This window comes from Odocoileus virginianus, chromosome 22, assembly GCF_023699985.2.
Source record: "Odocoileus virginianus isolate 20LAN1187 ecotype Illinois chromosome 22, Ovbor_1.2, whole genome shotgun sequence".
Taxonomy (NCBI): Eukaryota; Metazoa; Chordata; class Mammalia; order Artiodactyla; family Cervidae; genus Odocoileus; species Odocoileus virginianus.
Genome location: NC_069695.1, coordinates 22,409,359 through 22,436,570, shown reverse-complemented (window position 1 = coordinate 22,436,570; position 27,212 = coordinate 22,409,359). Strand labels below are relative to the sequence as shown.

At 41.2% G+C, this 27,212-nt stretch overlaps 1 protein-coding gene across 2 annotated transcripts in view; it reads right to left on the bottom strand.

Moving 5' to 3' along the window:
* Nucleotides 1–25,897, bottom strand: part of YES1 (YES proto-oncogene 1, Src family tyrosine kinase) — a 60,001-nt gene extending 34,104 nt beyond the window's left edge. The window contains exon 1 of one of the 2 annotated variants that reach the window (XM_070452716.1): nt 25,803–25,897. The gene's annotated coding sequence lies outside the window, so the exon portion shown is untranslated. Of the gene's footprint in view, nt 1–25,778 lie in introns of both variants that reach the window. The other variant, XM_020895605.2, reaches the window with a different exon arrangement.
* Nucleotides 25,898–27,212: the final 1,315 nt, after the last annotated feature.

Sequence of the window (27,212 nt, the reverse complement as noted above, 5' to 3'; positions counted from 1 at the left end):
AAGATGAAATGAACACAGACCTGAAGAGAGGGAGCTTTTGGCAACAGAAGTAACAGGAATAGTCAGGTGTGTTTCAAACATTCAAATAAGTCACAGGAGGAGGAACGTGGGAAGAGTTCAGGGAAGCAAGGCAAGAAGTGAGTCAGTTTAACCTGTTTCCACACTTAGAGACCTGGAACCTTTCTGATCTTTGACACCCTTTGGTGCATGTCTTGAACTCTGTGAAATCAGAGTCTTATTAGCAATCAGCAGAAGCTGTGTCCTTGCCTCTCAAACTCAGGCTAGCATTTCTAGCAGTAAGAGAGAAGTTTTGAAAAATACATTCTATTGCTATCTAAGAATTTAACTGTAGCATGTACATATTATGCAGGTTTAAAACCACTATTTAAAACAACTGCTTATTCTGAAATAATATTAGACGTATGGAAGAATTATAACCTTCTTTTAAAACCCTGTCCTTTTTAGCTTATTTTGCTACCTAACATCCCTTCTCAAACAAGATGCTATATTACTCCATGAAGCAAACAGTTTACTTTGCTTTAAAATGCTTGTTTCAAAATGTGAATCGTCAAATATGTTAAAAAGATATTTAAAAAAATTTTAACTTCCACGAAGAAAATTGTGCCTTGTCAGCAATAATTTTTTTAACTATGGTTTTTGTTATATAATATGTACTTAACAAATGGTTTTTTTTCCTCTTTCTTGGCATTGATTTTGACGCAAACAAAAATTAATACAAATCTCTAGATATCTACTAGGTAAAAGGATATGTGAAGTACCAATTGTGCCTTTAAATAGGCCTGTTATTTCTTCTAAAAATAGAAGTCTACAGAATAGTGGTAATTACACAGTAGAATAGCAAAGACAAGCAATGACTTTCTAGTGATTTGCTGGAGGTGAACATGACATTTTTTTTTATATTAGTGGAAAAGTCTTTCAGATTCTCTAAAGTATCAAAATTCACTAGATACCTTACAGACATTCCCCTCCAGAAACATGAAGGGTGAAGATGAAAGACTAGTTCTATAGTCTTTATATCCACTAGTCAAAATATCCACTCCGCAGGAGGCTTTGTTAACTGGGACAGCTGTCTTCCAGGGATCTCAAATTCATCACGCTCAAAATGGAACCTGCCATCTTTCCCACCAAAGTCCACTCTTCCTTCTCTCTGTGAATGGTGAGTACACTGTTCTAGTCCACTCCACTGCCTCAGTCAGACATCCAAGAGTCATTCTTAACTCACACCCCTCCCAGGCCCCACATATCCACTCAGTCACTACTAACTGACCATATACCCTGTAATCTCCAACATTCTTCCACCCTCCCCTCAACTAATTACTACTTCCCTTGGCTATTAATCATTTACTGTCCGGATTATTGCAAAAGTTTTCTTCACTGCCTCCAGTGTTAAGAGTTTCCCCGGTCTTTTCTGGGTGTAGTGTGAAGGATGTTTTGTGTTTTCTGAAGAGAAAATCTATCAGGAGCCCTCAAAGTCCCTGTCCAGTACTCTTCCCAATATAAAGTCTAAATTCCTTAATGTGAAATAGAAGCCCTTGCAGAATTTGCTTTATTTACCTCTCTGGGCTCATCTCTTTCCAACCATGTCCTTGCTCTCCACATATGAATTTTTTTGTAAGATTCTCAAGTGCACCATTTTCTTTTCATAAATGCTTGCTACAATCTACCTCTCCCCTTATGGTCGGCTCAATGACTGCTCAGCCTTGGCTCTTAAAGGTTTGAGGCATCTTCCCTGACCTCTCATATGCTCTTATATTTCTTTCCTTCCCCAAAGCATGTACTAAATTGCCACTGCCTGCGGGTCTCTGCTGTAGTTTGGCCTAGTGTCTAGCCCACAAATGATGGCCAATAAATATCTTTAGCGAGTGAGTAAGAATTGACTTTGGGATTAGACATACACTTCAATTCTGGTTCTATTTCTTTGTAGCTTCTGGGATCCTTGATCAAATTATTTCATCTCTCTTAAAGCCAGGTTCCCTCGTTTTTCTAGAGGAATGATACCTATCTTGCAAGGTTGACAATTAGCTGATACTGTATGTAGAGCAGCTACCAGTACCCTAACAAAAGCAAATGTTCGCTTTAGTTAAGACTACCCTGGCTATAAGGACAGAGCTAACTAGAGACAGATTAAGCAAAATGGGGGTTTTAAATAAAGGTTACAGCAGTATCTCAGGAAATCCAAGCCAAGGTCATAAGAAAAAAGGCTAGAATCAGGAGACCAAGTCATAAACAGTTACTTTGTTCCTTTTCTCTCTTCCTCCTGGTTCTCCTCTCTGCTCACTTTCTCCCAACACCCGTCTTCTTTCCTCACCTCCTCTTCTCCTCCCTGCCTATTTATCCCCTCTCTGTTCCATCCCCTTCCTGTATTTGTCCTAGTTTCTCTCTTTCACCTGATCTGTCTCATCCTTTCTCCTGTGGCACAATGGCTTTTGGGCTCTTCACAAGCTAGAACATGGATGTCATCCGTTCCACTGTTACAATCTTCATTCCAGAGCCAGAGGGTTCTCAATATTAATTTCAAATTTTTAAAGGACTCTGGCCCCTATTGGGTCATCTACCTGCCTCTGGGTTGGTCTCTATAGCCAAGAGGTGGGATCACCACCAGAAATAGCAATTCCCTCATTAACCAATGAAATGGTAGAGAAGGTCCTAGAAAATCAGAGTCTTAGCAATCAAAATGCTTGGGGCTTATTCCATCATGTGAAACTATTAAAATTTAGAGAGCATTATTTTACTCAAATGAATTAGCTCCAATAACAGTATATTAGTATTTAGTCAAATTTTAAGTTACACTTCTATGATTTTAAATTTTATATGAATAAAAAGTGTGATATCAGCATATATAAAAAGAATGACTCTATTTCTAACTTCCTCAACTTCTGATCTCAATAACTAATGATGCAAAACAGACTACAAAGGTTTATTTATTATTTCTTATTGCCACACTGGCAATAAAACATTTACTATAAAAATGTCATCATTAATAAATCCTCATTATCATGGATTCCACATCTGCAAAATAACCTGCTTGTTCAGATTTATTGCCAACTGCCAAGCCAACGATAACTTTTGGTGCTTTGGTAGATTTTTGCAGATACGAGCAAAGCTGTGAAAAATGAGTTGCCAGACCATACCTCCCCAACTCAGGGCAAACAAAGCTCTCATACTGTAAGCCGGTATCCTTTCCACGGCTTATCTAGTGCCACTCTTCTTTTTGCATTTTTGTGTTTTTCGCTGGTGATGTCACTTTCTATTTTTAACACCATACTGTACAGCATGGGGTATCGTAGTTCCCTAGCCAGGGACTGAACCTGCCCCCTGCACTGGGAGCCTGGAGTCTCAACCACTGGGACACCAGGGAAGTCCCATCACTGTTTAAAACAGGATCCCAGGCACTACTGCTGAAGTGATTGTACTGTTTCTAAGCACAAGAAGGCTGTGGTGTGCCTTTTGGAGAAAATGTGCTGGATAAGCTTCATTTAGAACCAAGTTATAGAGCTATTTGTACGTTCAAGGTTACTGAATCAATAATATACATTAAATAAGGTGTGTCTTTAAACAGAAGCACACATGAAACAGATCATACATTGATCAGTTGACAAAATGTAACCAGAGGCTTACAGGAACCTAACCTTGTATTTATTTCCTCTAGGAGCAATGGTTCAGTATTCACTAAATAAGTGTTCAAAGTGACTTTCTAGAATGTAACCACTGCAAATAATGAGAAATGACTGTACATAACTATTTTGATAGAAACAGTTTTCATAAGTGAGTCAAAAGTTAAACTTTTTAAAAACTGATTACATACTGCTAAATTTCCCTCTAAGAATATACTTTTAAATAGTATAATCTAAAATGCTTTAAATACTAAATACTTAAAAAAATGTATAGCTTATTTTTCTGTTTTAAAACTCATATGAGATGTTACATTGTATTGTTTTGCCCTAAATAGAAAAGTACTGAATTTACTTGCTATGTATTTATTTTTCTTTTTTTTATTTTTATTAGTTGGAGGCTAATTACTTTACATCATTACAGTAGTTTTTGTTATACATTGAAATGAATTAGCCATGGATTTACATGTATTCCCCATCCCAGTCCCCCCTCCCACCTCCCTCTCCACCTGATCCCTCTGGGTCTTCCCAGTGCACCCTTGCTATGTATTTAATTATCAATTACTAAAACAAATATCAATAATGTAGCAAATCAAGAATAGGTAAAGACATTCAAATTTTTTGTATATCTAATACTATACACAATTTACTACATTTCATATTTAATAAATGATTAAAATATGTAATATACATAAGGTAATATACCGAAACAGCTGCCTGATTAAGCATATAGGTAAAATAATGAATGAATTTAATCATAAACAAGTAAAAATATGTTTCTGATTAGATGACAATGATAATTTCAAAGAGAGCTAAGATTCACTGAACAGTATGTTATAGCTACTGTGCTTACACTTAAAATGGATTATCTCACCTAATTTTCAAAACACTTAAAAAAAAAACAGTTACTGTTACTTTCCTGTACAGATGCAAAACCTGATACACAGAGGGTTAACTGACTTGTCCAAGATCACACAGCAAGTAAGGCAGTAAGACTCCAGAGCTCCACGGTTTACCACTGTCAAACTGAACATCTTTAAAGTTTCAAGTTGTATAAGTGTGTCTCTATTTTCTATTTTCCATACTACCTGCAAGACAATGGTCTGAGGTATTTATTACAAATGAAATTCCTTGCTCTGAATCCAGGTTTACTGAATTGAAATTTCTAGAAGCAGAACTTAGGAGTCTACATTTTAACAGACAGCCCCAGGTGATGAGCAGGCACTCATTTTTAAGTAACGATGAGAGCCACCATTGTTAAGTATATGACTAACCCCTTATTCCTATGCATGGATATTTAACATTCCATGAAACAAGTTAACTACACATTGCATTAATGATTTCTGACTGGACACAATTTTCTCCTGTTGTCATTTTTAAGTATTGACAACAGAATACTATATGCTATAAAACATAAAGAAATGGTACACAGCATTTTTTCAAGTTTTCCTATTTCAAGTTTTCCTAAATAAGATGAATACATAAAGCTTTTCATGATCCAATACTTGCTTTAAGGAAGAAACAAAAACTGAAATTATAAAATAAAAGGAATAACAACTTCCTACCAAATCAGTGAGCTACAACCAAGGCTGTATTCACAGCAAAATTCATAGCCTTACACACCTACTACTAAAAAGGAATTACTACAAATAAACTACTTAAAACTTAGGGAAAAACAAAACCAAGTGAAAGTGAAAGCCACTCATTTGTGTCCCACTCTCTGTGACCCCATGGACGCTAGCCTTCCAGGCTCCTCTGTCCATGGAATTCTCCAGGCAAGAATATTGGAGTGGGTTGTCATTCCCTTCTCCAGGGGAACTTCCTGAGCCAGGGATCAAAGCTAGGTCTCCCACACTGCAGGCAGATTCTTTACCATCTGAGCCACCAGGAAAGCCCAAGTAGCCACTAGAAACCCACAAAGAGGATTTTTATTTGTAAATTATACTGAGATTTCTTTTCCTGCTATTCCTAATTAATTTTTCTTTTAACTTTATTTATTATAATGGAAAAACTTAAAATGTGATTTATAAATAAAAATCAATGAAATAGATAAATCACTAGATTTCATCTTAATCCAAACATGAAAAGGGAGAGTACAGTTTTAGGTGTGAGAATACTAGAGCAACAAAGGATTTGAAAAAACTATAAACAGGAACTTTGTACAACTCTTTTCTAATAAAGTTTTAACAATTAGATGAAAGAGGTGACTATCTAGGCAAATGAAAATCAATAAAATTAATTCAGCTAAAAAAACAAGGAAAAAAAAAGGAAAAAAAAAACTCAGCTAAAAGACAGAAGACCTAAATAAATCAATAAGCATGAAAACCTTGTCAAAAATTCTATGAAAAAAATTGTTAAATATGTTATGGGTAAATTATCTGACACTTGTCAAGAAGAAATTAGTTGCATGCTCTTTTGGGCTTCCCTGGTGGCTTAGATGGTAAAGAATCCGCCTGCAATGTGGAAGACCTGGGTTCAACCCCTGGGTTGGGAAGAACCCCTGAAGGAGGAAATGGCAACACACTCCAGCATTCTTGTCTGGAGAATCCCATGGACAGAGGAGCCTGGCAGGCTACACTCCATGGGTTCACAAAGAGTCAGGCACAACTGACTGACTGACTATACTCCTTAATCTCTGGATGCTTCGAGAAGTTTCCTTCTTACTTTTTACAGACATCCAGTACCTGACACTGGTGTGGAGTCGCTATGGAACAAGCTGGGGAAACAGGGAAAGATCTAGTGAAGCGTTTCTGAGTCAGGCCAATCTTCCCACTCTCAAGAATCTTCTCTTGGGAGGGCTGCTAACAAATATCAGTCCCCAGCAAATTAAGAGTTTTTCTGAGGAAGCACCTGCACTGAAAAGCCCTTAAAATACCAGCCATCAACAACCAGTACCAGCACTCCATCCTTGCCCATCACCAGATGAGACCACTGACGGCAGTTTGTTTTTTTTCAGACTTAGAATTTTTATTGAGAGTCTAGACCAGCCCAGAAAATGCAGTGCAAATAATAAAATGTATACTTTCTACTTTTTAATCTCAAAATAAATCTAATTTGTCTTTTGATTTTTCTAATACTTTTGGTATAGAGATTTTCTAAGAGAGTGAGGCCATTTGTCTTTTTAGGGATGCAATTTTCTTAATTCTAAATGTCTTTTCAACAAACACTGGGTAATCAAGAATCCTCCTTCCAGATCATCACCTAGGTTACTCAAAAATTCTCCATATTCATTCATTAATTCAAAAACCACTTATTGAGAGCCTTAAAAGTGGAGTTACAGCAGTGAACAAAACAAAGCCGCAGTACTCGGGCGCTTGCACTCTTACTGGGAACAGTGACAGACAGCATGGGGCATTCATTACCTGTATGCCAGGTACTAAGTACTGGCACTTAGTACTAAGTACTTTGTCACCAAGTACTAAGTACTGAGTACTTAGGCACATGATAACCCACTTCATCTTTAAAACAACCCTGTGAGTTAAACGCTACTTTTTATTTTCCTTTAAGGATGAGAAAAACTGAGGCATAGAGATTATGTAACTTGCCCAAAATCAAAGATAGCCCCAGGCAGCCTGGCTACAGAGCAACGATGTGAGTCACAAACATAACTTTAAATCTTCTAGCAGCCACATTTAAAAAGGCAAAAAAATGGGGGAATTCCCTGGCAGTCTAGCAGTTGGGACTCTTAGCTTTCATGGCTGAAGGCCTGGGGTTCGATCCCTGATGAGGGAAAGGGCAGAGAAAAATAAGCAGGTGAGATTAATTGTAATAACATCTTACTTAACCTGACATACCCAAAATATTACCACTTCCAACTTGTATCAACAAAAACAGCTGAATTATTTACATTCTTTCTATCATATCAAGTCTTCACAATCTGGGTGTATTTCACGTTTCAATGTGGACCAGCCACATTTCAGCCGCTCAACTTCCCATGTGGCCAAGAGCTGCCTGACACATGGTGACTAACACTAGGAAACGTGTATTTTCTTCCCTATTCCTGGGGGCTTCCCTTGTAGCTCAGCTGGTAAAGGATCTGCCCACAATTCAGGAGACCTGGGTTTGATTCCTGGGTTGGGAAGATTCCCTGGAGAAGGGAAAGGTTACCCACTCCAGTATTCTGGCCTGGAGAATTCCATGGATAGTAGCATAGCCCATGGGGTCACAAAGAGTCGGACGCGACAGAGTGACTTTCACTTCACTTCCCTATTCCTAGCCCGGAGCTCCTAAAACCCCTGGAATTTCCTGATAAGAGCAATGAAACGTGAAGGAACACCTTCTCTGACTCACAAGTCCCTGAATTTCTCTCAGTGGTGACCCCTAGAAGGCCCTCAAGGGTGGGGGGAGGCTGGATGCCAGAGGAACCAACCAGGTGGATGAAGTGTTGGAACTCTCGGGACCCACCTCGGGGGAGGGAACAGAAGCTGGAGGTTGAACTAGCCACCAAAGGTCAATGATTTCATCAGTTGAGTGAGTGACAGTCGTTCAGTCCGGTCCGACTCTTTGCAACCCCATGGACTGTAGTCTGCCAGGCTCTTCTGTCCATGGGATTCTCCAGGCAAGAATACTGGAGTGGGTTGCCATTCCCTTCTCCAGGGGATCTTTCCAACCAGGGGATCAAACACGAGTCTCCTGCATTGCAAGAAGTGAGGCCTCTGTAAAGAAGCCTCCAGAAAAGTCCTAACTGAAGGGGTTCAGAGACCTTCCAGGCGCTGAAGCGACCTAAGGGTTCTGGGAGGGTGGTTCACCTGGAAGCCCCAAGCCCCTTCCCATGCCTCTTGCCCCTCTTCCATCACCCGTTTCCAAGTTGTATCCTTTTATAATAAACCAGGAGCCAAGTAAATGAACTTTTCCTGGGTGGTTAGCAAATAATCAAACCCAGAGAGGTGGACTTGATAGTATGAAAGGAAAGTAATGAAATGAGATGAATGAGGTGTGCATTTTCAGGTGAACTCTTCAGGTGTAATTATGCTTTGCTACCTGGCAGTTCCCAGGTAGACAGTAAAGAATCTGCCTGCAATGCAGGAGACCCCGGTTCAATCCCTGGTCGGGAAGTTCCCGTGGAGAAGGGCTTGGCAACCCACTCCAATGTTCTTGCCTGGAGAATCCCCATGAACACAGGAGCTTGGTGGGCTACAGTACATGGGGTCTCAGAGTTGGACACGACTGAGTGACTAAGCACAGTGAATGTCTATTTAAAAATAGTTCTCCAGATTTTTGGTACTTGGAAGTTTATAGAGTTCTGCTAAATTAGGTTAGGGGCTTTCCAGGTGGCTCAGTGGTAAAGAATCCACCTCCCAATGCAGGAATGTGGGTTTGAGCCCTGGTTCAGGAAGATCCCCTGGAGAAGGAAATGGCAACCCACTCCAGTATTCTTGCCTGGAGAAACCCATGGACAGAGGAACCTGGCAGGCTACAGTCCAAGGGGTCGCAAAGGGTTGGACACCACTGAGTGAGCGTGTGCATAAGCGCTCACACGCACACACAAATTAGGTTAAATGATGGGAATTCACTGAATATCCAGATCATTTCAAGTAAGATAAAATATTGAAACATTAACTGCTAAACAAGTCTAAGTTTCCAAAAAACTAAAGATACTTGGGTTTATTAGAAACGTCCAACTAATACTGTAAATCAACACTTCAACTAAAAAAAAAAAAAGTACTTCCCTAAGGGTCCAGCAGTTAGGACTGTGCTCTCCATGTGTCAGGGCCAGGTTCAATCCCTGTCTGGGGAATTAAGATTCCGCATGCCAAGCATCATGTGGCCAAAAAGAAAAACAAATAATGCTATAAGGAAATGAATGTTTCTGGTGGTTATAGAATACATTCATCAGTTTGCCAATGAGAAAACGGTGGTATGATAGAGTTTACAACTGCTTACTTCTTAGTTTTCATCAGAAATTCAGGTTTTTAAGAGTTGAGAATTTTAATTAATATATGTAATTAAAACAAAATTAATAAGGAAGACATCTCTGTATGCAAGCAAAGTAAGTATAAGGGATGGAAATGCATTTTGTTAAGAGAAAGAAAGTAGGGGACAAATTAATACGGATACAGAAAGTTGTAGAAGATTTGCAAGAGAGAACTAAAGAATCTTTAGAAAGGAATTCTCTGTGTAGTCAGGACTAAGATTAGAATGAATTTCACTCAGTTAATGAATTTTAATATTAAAGGCAATATGGTACAAAACTTGGAATGTTTTCTTTGTTAAGAGAACAACATTTTTTTGGAGGAAATATTGAGCTGCTAAGTTTCCTTACCTTTAAAGTAATTTGTCAGAACCTTCTGTATTTGCTGTTGAAATCTTTTATTGTCATTTTATTAAATGAAAAGTACAAGTATTATTTCTCAGCGACCTGTGATCCTATTTGAAGCTTGGCATGCAACATTTCCATCCCCCAAATTGAGGCAGAACTACATCCTGTTTCAGCAAGAAGTAGCCAGAGCAGCTGTCACTCCAACCCCTCAAAGATGTGGGGAAAGTTAAAACAGTAGCAGGGATTGAAACTAAGTTCTCCCAAAACCAAGTTCCATTACCAAGTTTATGATTAATCTCTCTATCCAAAACTTTACCCATTTTTTGGGTCCCCTCTGACCTCAATCCTGTGCTAACTGAATGCTAATCAACCGGAATCAGATACCTACAATTGCTACTGTATATCATCAGTAACATACAAGATCGGGTCATTTCTTTCTTTTTTTTTTTTTTCCCCGGGTCATTTCTTTAGGGCAAGACAGCTAACTGACCCCTGAGCCATGGACCACCTGGGCATAGAATCATAAACCAGAAACATCCTGACTCCCAAAACTATGATCCAGAAATGTCACAAGACTATGGTTAATCCCAGCTTCTTTGTTCTTCCCCTTTAAGAGTATCCCCAACTCTGAGACCCACTCTGGTATTCTTGCCTGGGAATCCCATGGACAGAGAAGCCTGACAGGCTACAGACCACTGGTGTTGCAAAGAGTGGGACACGACTCAGCAACCGAACAAAAAACTCAAGACCAAGCTGCAGTGGACCTGAGGCTTATCTCCCACTGCCTTGCTCAGTGCTCTTCATCAAATCCTATTTTTGCTAACAACTCCCACTGTCAGAGTTTGGCTTTCTGAACTGCAGACACACCAGCCCTCTTCTTGGTTTCAGAGCCTGGGACATCTTACACCAAAAAAATAAATAAGTAAGTAGTAATCAAAACAAGACATGGATATATCGTAGTATAAAGGAAGCATCCTGAAGAGGCTCTTGCTCGCCAAATGTAGGATGAAATTGAGCAACAAAAGGAATAGTAACACTAATGGATTGTAACCTGTTGGCTAAAAAGAAAATCCAAAAATCACTCTGATAACACAGGAGAGTGAAAGGAAGATTTTCTTAGAGAACCCCAACTAATAAATGTAGAAGGAATTACAGGGTTAAGAAAAGCATTATTCTGCAGTCGTCATTTCAATAACCAATTCAGGAAAGACATTCATGGAATCTAAAACTATTTTTCCATGTATCAACTATTAATGAAAAACAAAATGCTAACTTTACAGTGGAGAAGCCCGACAGATATCATGTTACCGAAGCAGAGTTCACACCGCCAATAACGGGACAGACTAACAAGGGGTGCCTTGTTCCTGACGGGCTCTACACGGCAGGGCACAACTCCCCGATGCAGTATTCCTGCCCGTAATCTGCATCTAATCAAGAGGAAGCACAGAGAAATCTCAGCGAGGTACACCGTGCAAAACAAGCATTCTGACTTTTCAAAAATATCAACATCACGAAACATAAAGACTGAAGAACTATCCAGACTGAAGGATACTAAAGAGACATAACTAAGTGCAGTGCGCTGGATTCTGGATTTTTGCTATAAAGGACATTATTGGGACAATCAGGAAAATGTGGATTATGGACTGCTGCATTAGTGTATTAGGGATGCTAGAAAGGAAGGAAGGAACAAAAAGAAAAGAAAAAAAAAAAGAAAAGAAAAAGGCTTAAAACAACAGAAAGTATTCTCTCACAGTAGGGAAACTAGCAGCTCACAATCAAGGTGTTGGCAGGACCACGCTCCCTCCAAAACTCTGCACAGAACTCTCCTGCCCCTCCTAACTTCTGGTTGTGGTGGCAGCCCATTGGGTCCTTGGCTTGCAGCTGCATCACTCCACCTGTCCCTCTGGTCACATGACACTTTCCTCCTAACAGCACACCGGGCATAATGCACTGAGGCCACCCTAATTCAGTATGACTACATCTCAACTAGATCACATCTGCAGACACCCTGCTTCCAAATCAGGCTGCATTCACAGGTGCTGGGGCCTAGAACTGCTGCTGCTAAGTCGATTCAGTCATGTCTGACTCTGTGCGACCCCTTAGACGGCAGCCCACCAGGCTCTGCCGTCCCTGGGATTCTCCAGGCAAGAATACTGGCATGGGCTGCCATTTCCTTCTCCAATGCATGAAAGTGAAAAGGGAAAGTGAAGTCGCTCAGTCGTGTCCAACTCCTCATTACCCCATGGACTGCAGCCCACCAGGCTCCTCTGCCCTGGGATTTTCCAGGCAAGAGTACTGGAGTGGGGTGCCATTGCCTTCTCTGCTAGAACTTCTAGTGGAACACAATTCAAACTACGACAATGGTCTATTAGATGACTGCATTATGGGGATGTTAAACCCCCGAATTCGATTTGACGGTACTGTGGGTGTAGAGGAAAATGTCCTTGCTTTAAGGAATACACACTGTAGTACTGAAGGGTGATGAGAATGACGTTTGCAAGTAACTTTCACGGTGGAGGTGGGTGTGGGGAGGATACCCACACACATACACAAGGAGGGGATGACAAAACCAAATGTGGCAAAAGCTGTGTGTTGTGCTTAGTCGCTCAGTTGTGTCCGACTCCCTGCGACCCTATGGACTACAGCCCGCCAGGCTCCTCTGCCCATGGGATTCTCCAGGCAAGAATACCGGAGTGGGTTGCCATGCCCTTCTCCAGAGGAATCTTCCTGCCCCAGGGATTGAACCTGTCTCCTGCATTGCAGGCGGATTCTTTACTGACTGAGGCAAAATGTTAGCAAAATGTTAGCAACTGATCTATCTGGGTGAGGGGGCTGGAAGAATTCTTTACACTATTTTTGCAACTCTTCCGTAACTTTGAAATTATTTCCAAATAACAAGTTTTTCTAAAACCACACATGAAATAATACCTATGAATAAGCTTAATAAAAAAATGTTCGGAGTCTATATTAAGAAAATAAAACTGTGGGATATAAAGAACCTTAATAAATGGAACCATGCCATCTTATTTTTAGATAGTAAGATCCATTATTATGATGTCCATTCTTCCCTAAATAAATCTAAATAATTAACAGTAAAGCAGATGCATAAGAACAGCTGAGAAATCTTTGAAAAGAGAAAAAATGAGGAAATGTGTCCCACTAGTAACCACAACCTCATGGTTCAGAGAATAGACTCTGGAGTGGGAAAGCTGGTGGCTGTCCTAGATTGTAACTTGAATAAACATAACTTCTCAAAGCCTGTTTCTTCACCTGCAAAAATAAAGATATTGAGAATACGTAACTCAGTTGCTTGCTCTGGCAGCACATGCGCTAAGATGTGAACCAGCCAGAGAAGACCGACATAGCCCCCATGGTAGGACAGGCACGTTTGTGAGGGGCTTAGGGCTTCAGAGATTTAAAGGGAAGAAAAAAGAAAGAAAGAAAATCCTTTCATTAAACAAAACAGCTACACGTCAGAACATTTAAGGCAGATTTTCAAAAGAAAAATAGAATACCTAATTCAGGGTTTTGTAAGAAACAATCAGGTAAAATACATTAAAGTATTTGCTGCCGTGACAGACACACGTGTAAATACTCAATAATTTGCTGCTGCTCCTGCTGCTGTTATCAAGGTCACAATCACCCTCATCATCCAGCTGTGTTACTGGTCAAGGACCAAACACGTAAATATCCAGAAAACAAACAGTGCCCTCAAACAAGCCTGAGAATAAGAACTTGTAAAAGCTAAAGGTGGCATCCTGAATCAGTGGGAAAAGGAAGAGTTAACAAACAGCTGGGGTGCTCCATCATCTGATGAAGAGAAGAACTGGAGTCTTATCTCACAACACAGACAAATTTCAAGTAAAAAGCTAGATTATTTGCGATATAAACCAAAACAAAAACCTATAAATAGAATTTTTAAAACGATTGTCAGTTGCAGAAAGTATTCTTAGAATTCAAAATCCAGAAGTTACAAAAGGAAAATTATTTGTAAAAATTTTTTAAGATTAAAGAAAAATATCAGACAAAATAAAGACAAGCAGAGATTTGAGGGAAATGTTTGCAACATGAAAGATTAATATCCATAGTATATGAACAGCCTGTAAAAATCTATCAGAAAAAGACATCCAAGAGCAAAACTGGCAAAGGTTAGGAGCAAGCAGTTTACCACCTGGAAAAATGCACAGTAGCCTTCAACTGAAAAAGCAAATAAAAATTGTTCACATACATAGCTAACAGAAACAAAACAATGTTCACAGACATTATGGGACAAACACCCATGCTCATATACTCCAATTTATTTTTTCTTTAAAAAACAAAACCCAGAATACATAAAAACAGCTTTAAGCGCGTTAATATCCCTGACTCTGAATATCATCAAAAAGATAAAGCAAAGTTTATAAGGACATTAGAAGATTTAATTGCAGAATGGGGAAAATAAAACAGACAGGAAAAAAAAAAAGTGAAAAGGAATCACTGGCCCTTGCCTTTAGAAGGAAACGAAGCTTTATCAGGTCGGACCACTCACCAACACAGGAAAAGTACTACTGACAGATGACCCTGAGTGAGTATTCCTGCAAACTCCAAAGAGGTGGGTAAAGGATTTCATAAAGCGCTGCTGGACAACTGTTAAAGGTTACTTGTACTAATACTTTGTATTAATAACATTCCAGTTGTTTATAAATGGTAACTGTTTAATAAACTGACAGAATTCTGTCCAGATTCAAAGGCAGCTTTCAGTGTCTGCATTTATTAATATTCACCTTTTAAGACGTCATTTAATTATCTTTCTTTTTTTGAGATGTCTGTCTCCATGATTTCTATTACTGGTGGGGTCCTGGGAGTATCAGAAATGTCTTTCAGAACCTTCCAATGGATTCTCTGAGACCTAAAAGCCTGACATCAGTTAAAGCTAGATGCCCTCTTACTATCTCCTAACTAGTTTCTTACACTTTTTTTTACTAGCTTTTCCACTAAATAATATCCTCTTGTTACAGAAGTTAGGAGATTAAAAAGAAGACATGTCAGCTCTTTTTTACTACCTATTATTTCAACTTTCTTAAACTGTAGATCTGTGGTTTCTTTCTTACTTCTGGCTGTGGATTTATCTCTGAGAGTTGTCTATGCTTTCAGATTTTCCATCTTGTAAGCATCAATCATCCTAAAAGTCCTACTTACTCATCCTCTGATAATATCCAAAGAGGTTCTTGACCCTCTCTTCCACTTGACCTTTATTACAAGCTCCTCCTTCTGACTTAAGTTCTATTCATTTAAAGAAAATTCAAAATCACAACTATTAACCCCCAGGAGAAGCAGCGTAAGGCAGAGCAGGCGTGGGAGCGGTGGGAGGGAACGTGCCTTGAGATTGGGGGAGGGGAGGTTTTAGCTCCATTGTAACTTCCACCTACCACCCCCCACACCAAATTCTCTGATACAGCTAATCACTATCTTTTCTCAATCACTAAAAGTGTTATATAAACGGAGATAAAAAGTCCCATTCTGTTCTGATCCCCTCCCCTCCCAGAGTGTTTCCCAAACTTTTCATATAAAAAAGTCTAGGGCATTTTAAGAGTTTTCATTACTTTAGGTGGTAAACTGCCCATTAGAGACGTACACTATCATTATTAGTTCGCTTCTGTACTCAAATATTGTTGCCTGAATTAAGATCCCATCTATGTCCACATCTTTCAAATAAATATTCTAACCATGTTTACACAACTAAATCGTACAGTTTCAGGCAACTGCTAGGTTACTTCCCGTCCCCTACCAAGGCAGGGCCTGGAACTCCACTAAAAATCTCATCTCCCTTTCTGTGGTGCGACTTTGGCACTGGAAGGTTAAGTGCCCTGCCAAGGAGTATTTGTCTCAGCTCTACTTTCAACCAAACACACACATATGATGCCATCAGTGTAAGGGAAACTGACAAATGCCAGAGTTCTTAAAAGCACGACTGCCAGAGACATAGCTAGGGACTCCCCTGGGGGCTCAGACGGTAAAGAATCTGCCTGCAATGCAGGAGACCCAGGTTCCATCCCTGGGTCGGGAAGATCCCCTGGAGAAGGGAATGGCTACCCAATCCAGTATGCTTGCCTGGAGAATTCCATGGACAGAGGAGCCTGGTGGGCTACAGACCATGGACTCTCAAAGAGTCAGACACAACTGAAAAAAAAAAAAAAGCTAGGGACTACGATATAAAGAAAAACCCACTTATCAGAAGCACTTTTCTCACTTCTCCTTAACATTTACATGTCACTGCTAAATCAAATCTGAGTTTCTCCATCAGACTCAAGTAGAATGTTTATTTGAATTCATCCTGAGCATCAATGCCATTGTTTAGTACTGGGCCTGCCACTGCAAGGAGTCCTGAGGTTACCACATGAGTTTTCTGCTTGGAGCTGGCTGCTGACATTGCTTTCTCTCATGCCCATGCTAGACAAGCACTGTCGGCAAACTGTTGCACTCTCCCACATTAAAAAACATATATTTAACATGTGTCTACTATGTGTTATTGTTCTAGATACATGGGATAACTTTAGTAAACAAAATCAAGATCCCTGCCCTCGTGGAGCTTACATTCTAGTGGCAGCCATTCCAAGCATTTAGAGTTGACACAGTTTTTTGCTGTTTGGCTGTGCTGCCTGGCATGCAGGAAGGCTAGTTCCCAACCAGGGACAGAACCTGTGCCCCTGCAGTGGGAGCACAGATGGGTAACCACAGCGTCATCAAGGATGCCCCTGGCACAACATGGTAAAACCTACCTGCTAGCCCTCATGGAGCCTCGATATGCACGGGCAGTGATGGAAACCTGCTGGTGGTGCTGTACTGCAGATATTCCATGTGGGGTAATAATGCTACAGCATCAAGCTGTATTTCCACAGAAAACAGTGCTCCAGCTTATTAGTGAAGATAGAGGGCACATTCGCAGATGAGATACTAAAGAAAGAAAAGGAAGCCAAGGTGGTGAAGGAAATCATTGCCAATGGGACTGGACACAGTGGTCAAAGAGCAGCAAACAAAATTTCCATTCAGAGCTTGAGATGAGACCCTTCATCCAGAGAGTGAGAATTCATGGAACAATAAGATTGAAAGGAACAAGCCAGTATGGAAGAATCCTACTGGATTTCCTCCAGAAGGAAGTGCAGCTGTGAAGGCTAGTGAGTCTGCAGCAAGGTTCAGGAAATCACCGTCCTCCCCACGAAGCAAACCAGAAACTTGATTCTCTTTCTGAAGCATGGGCCTGAAACGTGATGAGGACCATGTAGATAAGACAGAGCTTTCAGTTATTTCCACCAACTTATCAAGGAATAAATCATGTACTCAGTAGAAAAGAAGGCACTACTGTACAGCTTGATCCAGCTTTGGAGCTGGAAAACTGATATGAGCACAAACTATAGACATATATATGGGGGAGGGGTGCTGACTTTATACATACAGACTATATATACATTTTACAAACCCAAACTTACAAAAGAACAGCATTTACTACAGTTGAGTTAGAGTAGTAACTTATTTCTGCATACTTCTTTGTTCTTTTGATTAATAAATTTGAAAAAAATTATTTAATTGAAAAAAATTTTAAATGTAATTCTTTTCTTTAGCCACAGTGTATGGCTTGTGAGAAGCTTATGAGAGCTTAGTTCCCTAACCAGGGATTGATTCCGGGCCCTCGTTTCTAACCACTGGACAGCCAGGGAATTCCTTGATGAATTAAATTTAGATAGAAAAAAAAAAACTTGATTGGAAAAACATGTGAACACTGTCTCTCTGCTAATCTGGGCTGTACATCTTGTTTCATAAAAAAGATAAAGAATGCTTGGGAATTAGTATATCAATTTTCCATTACAAACCCAAACTTGTAAAAGGAAAGCATTTGCTACAGTCCAGTGTAATAAGCCATCTTTTTCAGCTCATATAATATCTGACCTTGACATCTATTATGAAATATGCACCACAAAGCTACTTTCATTAAAATGAAAAGTCTAGGTGTTGCAAATTCTCAGCCCCAATACAAATGCACAGTTTAAAGAAGGAAAAAGATAAGAAATCACCCTTTCCATCGCTGCTCCTTAACCCTAAGGCAGGCGGCTCAGAAGAAACACTCTTGCTGTCAGTCATTCAGGCACATCAACTAGTCATGTGACCTCAGCAAATTACATATCCTTGTTGATCCTCAGTTTTCCTTTGTGTGGAATGCAAGTCTATCCTACACATGATTCTTCTGTGTTTTTGGAAAGGCATTTCAAAGATTTAAGTTAAACATAATAATGTATGGCAAAGCATACGTCATAAAACAGGTTTCATTCCTTCCTTACCCAATGCCTAAGAGGAGGAGTGAACGGGCGTGAGACAGATAAAAGGACGTGAAAAAGAAATCACAGACTCCGCATTATGTCCACTGCCCAATTCTCCCTTCTGCTTTCCTCATTTTTGTTTCTCACTCTCAGTCTTTTGACCTGCTTCCATTTCTCACACTAGAGTCGGAGCAGGAGGCAAGCTTCAGTACAAGCAGGCAGGAGGAACTAGGGAAGCTCCTGTCCTTATATCAAGCTTAGAGTCCTTGCGTCCTAATATGGAGCTCACAGCAGTGATTTTTAAATAGTGAAAAGCAGGGAAGGTGGGGAGGGAGGGTGGCTGGCAGAAATACAGGTTCATCCACTGTATAATCAGAGCATTTGGTAGGCCAGGTATTTCCTGTGTTCATGGATCCTAGTGAATTAAAAAAACCAAACCAAACTTGAAATCAATCAGAACGTATTTACCAATGAAACACTGTCATATCTAACGGGCTGCCCAGAATCTAAGCGAAAAGACAAACCTTACAGAAAAGAACTTTTTCCGGGAAAGATATTTTTACTTTCAACCTTGCAATTGTAGCTTCCTTTCTTTTCCTTCCTTCTCTTTCTTTCTATTCAATACTCTGCAATCCTTAAAAAGCTAACCATTTTCAAACACCCACGGCTTGTTCTAAATATTAATTACACATACTAAAGAAAAATATCCAAAACAATTAGCCTGCCCTTTTGTCAATTAAAAAAGTAAATTTGTTTTAATGCTAATGGTTCTTTTCCTGACACAATGGGGCAAAGCTGTCATCCAGTCTTGACTGTTAACTGAAATCACAACTATGAGCTTCAATGAATCAGTAAGTCCTCATTTTTCTATCTTTACTGCAAAATAAATCTGAAAAAAAATTTAAAAGCCTTGCTTTCAAATGTGTTTTTTTTTCTAGTAAAACTTATACATAGGTGTTGGGGAGCCTGTGTTTGTGAGTCACTAATACCTGTAAAGAGCTAACATCTAGAAAAACATCAACTCAAGCCTTCCTGCCTAAAGAATTCAATCAGTTTACTGGAATCTAAATCTATGCAAAGAAAAGTTTCAGATGTATTACACCCTAATACCATCAAAAATCAGAGAAATATTCTAACGGATTATCACACTAAGACCAATCTGAAAAATTCATTAACAGCCTCCTAATTATAGCCAGCTCCACCCAACTGTGAATTCCTAGAAGGCAGTAGTCATGCTGCCATCATTTTCATAACATCAAAACTGGCACTATATTTGCTGCATCATAGGTTTAATAAATGCCCACTTATTGAATGGAATACACTGCATTTGCTTGAGGAAGTCCAGTGTTAAGTCCATGGGTCAATTTTTTACCCTAACTTTTATTTATCTGATATCTAATCGGATCTCAAATTTTAGACTCTAAAGCACTTTCTTAACATTTTAATCAATATAAAAAACTTTAACTGTAGTAGAGTCACATAAGGCTGTTAGAAAACATGTGGGCGAACTATACCCCCATTTCAAATGATGAGACTGAGGCCTAGAGAGGTCACTGAATTGACCAAGACCACATAACTTAGTGACTAAGAATCCACTTGCCAATACAGGAGATGCGGGTTCGATCCCTAGGTTGGAAAGATCCCCTGGACAAGGAAATGACAACCCACTCCAGTTTACTTGCCTGGAGAATCCCATGAGCAGAGGAGCCTAGCAGGCTGCAGTCCATGGGGTTGCAAAAGAGTCAGGCATGACTGAGTGACCAACAAACACAGCTCTCCCCTGTCAGAAGTGGAGTTAAAACCCAGGTGGTCCTCCACCTTTTAGTCCTGTCCTTATTACACTATGTTACCTTCTCTGCTCTTTTTCAAATGCTTGACTGCTTTTATTTTAAAAGTATCCGTAAGGTGGACAATAGCAATACTAATTGCATTGGAGTAAATGTAAGAAATCCACTGGAGAAGGGAATGGCAACCCACTCCAGTATTCTTGCCTGGAGAATCCCATGGACAGAGAAGCCTGGCGGGCTACCGTCCGTGGGGTCACAAACAGAAGGACACGACTGAGCGACTAACACACACAAAAAGTCAATAAACTTGCCATGGAACAGTTTTAAGTATTAACTTATGCAGCAAAAGCCACTGATACCCAAATTTCTACTTAATTCTAAGAAACTGAAAGTTGCATTAAAAAAATTCGAGAAGCGACGATCTGTAATCAGTTTAGATCAACACATTGTTAGGAACAGAGGCTGAAACTGGACAATCTTTAAATTTCAGGGGTCAGTCTTCTCTTCCCAGTACTTCCTGTCTCCACCCCCACCAATAATTCCGCAGACATACCCTATGACCTATGCATTCTTTCACATGCTACATCAAGAAGATGAAGACTTCTTCATCATTTTGTCCTTGGAATATATGAATATTAACTCATAATTATAATACTGTCACTGAGAGGATACCAAATGTATTTTCTTACAATCTAAGATCTTGGGTTTTCAACATTTATTAAAATAGTAAAAAAAAAAAAAAAAAAATTAACATAAACTAGAAACTAGTATAACTTCAAACAACAAAGTTTCCAGTTTGTTAGAAATATCAAAATGATCTTTAGGTTCACATTTAAAGTTGAAACTTTTTAAACAGTTTTATAAAAATGATTTTCTAGGCCAAAACTTTGAGGGTTAAAAATCTAAAGAACTTGTTTTAACATTAGCTTCTAAAAAAAGCATTAAGCTACTTTTGCAAAATTTTAGTACCAGTATACCTTAAAAACATGTGTGGATAAAGCCTGTGCATATAAACTCATATAAATATACACTGAACCACATCCCTGTATACAATTCAAAATTTATTAAGGATTTATTCTTCTAGAGACTGATCTCAAAGATTTCACGTCAAACAGTTGCTTGCCACAGGTCAAGTACATCACGGTCATGAGAAGAAATAATTAGAAAGGAAGGAGAACTATGCTTTGATACCAGGGTTCTGTGGGAGCACAGAGAGTGGGGGTCAACACACCAGTGTCTTGTAGAGTATGTGCCACAATAACAATGTCAAACGTACAGTCTTCGGCATGTCTTCCCTCCTTTTGGCTACCTAAGTTTGAGAGCTACTTCTCCTAACACTCTTTATCCCCTACCCCAAATTGACCAAATCTTGAACCACTAAATTCAAAAACCTAAACTAGCAAGGGGAACTATCTAGATCTTTCAATGGTATGGTAAAGAGGGACTTCCTTGGTGGCCTGAGACAAGGGTTTGATCCCTGGGTGGAGCAGACCCTCTGGAAAAGGAAATGGCAACCCACTCCAGTATTTCTGCGTGGGAAACCCCACGGACAGAGGAACCTGGAGGGCTACAGTCCATGGGGTCGCAAAGAGTAGGACACGACTGAACAACAACAACAGTAAAAGAGAGGACAAGATGTCGCTGCTCTCTGCTTGGCGTAATCATAAACCGAGAAACATTTCAGAACCTGCAACAATTTGCCTGCAGCATCTTCCAGGCTGGGGCTTGCCATGTACAGCTGATGCTGCGTTTGCGTTTGTTGATGTCCCATCTTCTCATACCCCAAGAACAAAGGAGGAACAACAGGAAAAATAATCTGGGGTTCCTACCTGCCAAACTCAAGCAGTCACAGGGGAGATGCCCTGTGCAGCCAGCTCTAGAAATAATCCCTCTTGAAGGTCTTCCACTTCCTGGAAGAAAAGCTGACAGTCCAAAGAACCTGTGTATCAGCTCTGCCACCCACCAAACAACAGTAACAGCAGCAGCACTTCCAAGAAACACAGCTAAAGCAGCAGAGTATGTGGTTCATATACGCTTCAGCGAATCTGAAATCACATCTATACTCAAATAAGGGGCACTGCAGGGCACTGCTATGGTGGGGGGTGGGGTGGGGTGGGAAAGCACAGCTGAGTCCATCAGTAACCTCACTGTACGTTATCCTTTACTCTCAACTTACAGGATTCCCTCTCTGTCCTGGAGAGAAGTTCAAGATCTTAAAGAATTACACCAGGTAAACCCAAGCCAGAGCAGGAGGTGTTGCTATCAAGTCTGCTAGTTCCAAGACAACAGTGGTGCGGCTGCAGCCAACGATTCCTTGGCACAGAGACGTGTTAAAATGATACTGGCAGCGGCACCGGCTCTTCTCTTTCACCCTCTGCTGTTACTATAGCTTCTTTTGCTAAATCTGCCTCTGAGTTTAGACAGGAGCTGGATGGCTCATAATCACCCAGCAGCTGCAGCTGAGCAATAGGCAGCCTAATTGTGGCGCTGGAGCAGCTGAGAGGAAGAAAAGAGAGACATACCCCACCGCAGCCACACACAAGACGGCCGCACACACTACCAACCAGATACCAAGATACTTTAAGAGGAACAGATGACTTCATTTAAAGAAAAGCAGTTGTACCTCGCTAGAGGAACTTGTATTTGTGTTATAGACCTGTTTAAATGTGAACTGAAGGTGACCTAAGCCATGTAGCATTCTGAACAATGGAAGATCTTAACTAAAACTTCCTGTAAATATTTCTCACAACAAAGCCAGCGCCACAAACATCACCATTATAACATAACTGAAAGTTCATGTGATGTAAGAATGTGGCACAGACATGATCTCTTCACCTCTGCTTTACAGCAAGGCCAAGAAACAACACGGCAACTACGGCAACCCATTCCATACAGCAAGGAAAGCACAAGGCAACGATTCACAGCATTTCAGAAACTCCAGTGTCATGCTGTCACCTGAAACAAAACACTATCTCTTCAGGTGCTGTTCGGCACATCTTCATGAAGTCTGAGTAAACGAAAACTTATTTTAAGCTGATAATTATACGATATCCTTAAGAATATCAGAATGCAGGCTGAAATGACTGATCTGAAGGATTACTGTTCTAGAAAACTGAAAATGGATGAAAAGACCTATTGCCTTGATGCCACAGTTAAATTTTGAGTCTTAATTATGTTACCATAACTTACTGAAAACTAGGGTATACTTTATATCTGATGACAGAACAGTGTCCACTAGTGTAAAAACATACTCTGATTACCTATTATTTGTCATGTACAACATGCAAAACTGAAAAGGATTTAAAGTTAAATCTGGTGTCTTGTCTCAAAATATTAACGGAATTAACACGTTATTTACATGTGGAAGTAGTTACATACACCTGCTGTTTATCAGCCAGTTACCATTTAATAGGTCTAACCTGTTTGCAAACGGGCAACCCAAACAGTGTTCTAAAGTCATCAAATATTGAGTTCTTCCATGAAGTCCTTTATAAAGCACACTACACATAGGCTTCTTTAAAAATGAAAAAGAAAAAAGTTTCACAAAGACTAAAACACAGATTCAGAAAAGCGATCATGGCTTAATGAACTAAACACTTGCGCACCCTTGTAACCACCACCAGGTGAAAGAACAACACTCCAGAAGCCAGGTACCAATCACAGTCTCCTCCCTCTCATCCAATCTTGGTACTTCTCTAGAAATCACTTCCTTGCAGGTTTTTAAAAAAATACATAGTTTCATCACCTAAGTTTGCATTCCAAGTCACCAGACCTTGTACTGCTCTTCAAACATTTTTGATATTAGGCTGCTTTTTTTTTTTAAACTATAATGCTAATAGGAACTAACAATAAGCCCTATGTTAAAGAGATTCACTAGATTAAGAGCTAAATGCAGAGAAAAATTACATTAATTATTTACTGCCTAAAGAGATGCAAAACTGAACTCTATTATATAAACAAGTCATGTGTCAGTAATATTTCATTTACACCAGTTCACTGCTATTCTTTTAAAATATTTATTATCTTAACAGAACATATCATGAAGAAGATTTGCACACTGATTTTTCAGCGTGAGCATCTGATTTATAAAAACTTGAGCCATGTATTAATATTACACTTCAGCCATAAGACAAATTCCACCTATCCCATAAGATAAGTCAAAGCTGTAATTTCACTTTCGATTAAACAGAAAGGAGTCAATTTTGTGGTTTACGAAGTCAGCAAAAACATACTGCAAAATTAAAGCTATTATAACATTATGGTGGTTACAGCAGAGTATGTATTTTAAGAGCCCTTTTATGTTTTATCCTGGAAACGTGGATATGAACTGTCCTGTATTTAGATTCAGGGCAGTCATTTTTTTTTTTTTTTCAAATTTAGGACCCAATGAATTGTCATCTAACATTCAAAATCTCCACTCAAGTTTAGCCAATATCAAAAAATACAATTAAATGTCCTTTTCTTAAAGGGTCAACTATGGCAGGGGTCTAACATATTAGTAAAACAGAAAAAAATATAAATATTTAAATACAACTTTCTCACAGAATAGATGAAAAACCATACTTAATGCATACAAGACCCTTGGCTTGTAATACAGGACACTTCATTAACTGTCCATTCAAAGTGTTTCCTGTCCACTGTGTGCTAACCATTGTACTAGTTGAGAATTAAATTTACCATTTTGCCTTAAATGCCTATAGTCACATGTATGTATTAGTAATATTTTCCTTAGCGTGTAGTTCTAGCTACAGATAACATACAGGATGGCTTAAACACACTTAGAACTGTCAGGATAACTTTGCCACTGCATTCCTGCAGCTGCAATGCACGAATATACCACAATCACATATATGTGTACGTGACATCACCTATGTGCACGCACGTACCAGTGGGAACACACACACATAATAAATGGCATGTACATAAAGTTTGATCCCAGTGGAGACTCAACTTTTCATTTCTCTAACAACTTACAAAGCGTTAGGCTGTATGTCAGGCCGTGCCTGTTTTAATTAATTAAGCAGAAAGTAACTCTACCCAATCCGAACCGCCTAGGGTCCCACCCACTACAAAACAAAATCAGTCCCTACGTCGGACTTGATTTTCGAAGAGCTTCTCAAAACAACGCTGCCCCATGCCCAATAGAGCGAAAGCTGGAAGCAATTACCAAGAAGAAAAACACACATTAAAACAAGATTTTCTATAACACATGCGGACAGAGAACCGAACCAAGTGGGGAGGCGGAGCGGCAGAACGGCTGTAAAAGTGCACGCTGAAAACGGCCTATTTCCCAACCCCCAACGCAAAACAAAGGAAAACTTTAACATGTTGCGGTTTTCAATCAAACCAAGGGCAGCCGGAGGCTCCCCGCGCCCCACCCCCGCCCGCAATCCCGGCACAGATCCGTGGGCGCAGCCGACCCGCGGACCCGCGACCCCCGGCCGGGAAGGGCCGCTGCCCCCGCCTCCCACTTCAGCCCGAAGGAGTCCCGCCGCCCCCTTGCCGGGCGGCCCGCCAACCGTGCGCTCCGGCCGCGCTCGCATGAGTCGCCGCAGCAGCGGGGAAGGGTGGCGGGGAGGGGGCAGCGGGCGGAGACCAGGCCCGCGGCGCCCGCTCCCGTCCTCCACCTCCTCGTCCCGGGCGCCGGACGGCAGCGACGACGGCACAGCCGGCCTCTGGCTCTCCGCTTGAGGAGGAGGGAATTCCCGGGCTCCGCACCCCGCGGCCTCACGCTCCACCTTCTCCCCGCGCGGGGCCCGCCCTCACTCCCGGCCCCGCCCCCCGTGCCGGCCCGGGGGGCGGGGGCTACCTGCGCGCGCGGTCACCGGCTCACCGGAACTCGCGCCGCGCCCGACCCGGCTCCGGCGAACCCGCCTTCCGGCGCCGCTGTCGCCGCCGCCGCCGCGCGCGCCCCCTCGGGGGGCGGGCCGCCCCTCCCGCGGTCGCCGTCTGCGGGGAGACCGAGTCGCTAATCCCGACCCAACATGGCGGCGGGGCCCGGGGCGGCTTCCCGAGGCGGCGCAGGCTGAGGGGGCGTGAGGAGGCGGCTTTTCTCCACGCGGAGAGCAGGCCCACAGCGCCCCCTCCCAGCTCGCGGACCCCGCGAGATGGAGTGGGCTGCCCGCACCCTCGCGAAGGGGCGGCCCCTTCGCCCCGCTCTGTAGTGCCGAGGGCTTTGTTTTCGTGGGGGAGGACCGGGGAGTTTGGGGGGCTGGCTCTTGGCTCCTCAGTACTAGGTTTCCGCACCCTTTGTCGCGGGTAGTAAAATCTCAGTCGCGCCGCCTGAGCCAAGGGGGCGTTCCTAACACCCTCATCACCCGCCTGATCGCCGTCCAAAAACGCTCGCGTCTGGCCGCCTTCCGACCCGGGGATCCTGTCCCAGCCCCGGGAGCTTCCTGTTGACAGTAGGTCGAACCAGCCTTGCCGGGAGAGGGGACCGAAGCCGAGTTTTGTTGGCGACTCCCCTGGTAATGGTGGTTTGGGCTTATCTTGGGACCGCGTATTCTTAGGCGATACTGGCGATGTCCCAACGGAGGAACTGCGGGGCAGGGGGACGCTGGAGCCGGCGGCAGGTATTACTGCCCCATTTGACAGCTGTGGAAACTGAGGCTGCCACTCCAACGAAGGCAGAGCACCCACCAACTGGACTCCTATATTTTGCAGCCGGTTGCTAGACGGAAAGGGGAGAGTGTCCAGAAGGACCTGGAATTCTAAAACGTGGGCCAGTGTCAGAAAGGGCTGAATATTGAGTTTCTTCTGCTGAAATCACTGCCCTGTCAGACTCGTAGGTTAACTTCCTCTTCATATTTCCTCTTTGGTGGGGTTATCAGAATTACTAATGTTGGGAGTGTTGGTTTCCTTTGTGGTTTTTAGCGAAATTCAGAATCATCCTTGACAAATACAAAACGATACAATCATGTGTCAGTATTCTGGTATTCTAGGAATTTAGGAAATTCTATATAAGGGTATGAAAAAAATGTTTTTTCAGCTCACTAGATGAACCAATGATAGGCTTAGAAAAAAAAAGATAGGCTTAGGCATTTACATTAACTAAAAGGTATACATAATATGGTGCTTTAATAGATTTAGCTACTAAAACCTCATTTGCTCTTGAGTGTCATGGGCATTAAAAATTTCATGTTGGTTCACCAACCATGGTGGTCCACAGGTTAAGATTCTGCACTTTCACTGCAGAAGGCAGGAGGTTCCATCCCTAATCCAGGATCTAAGAGCCTCCCTGCCT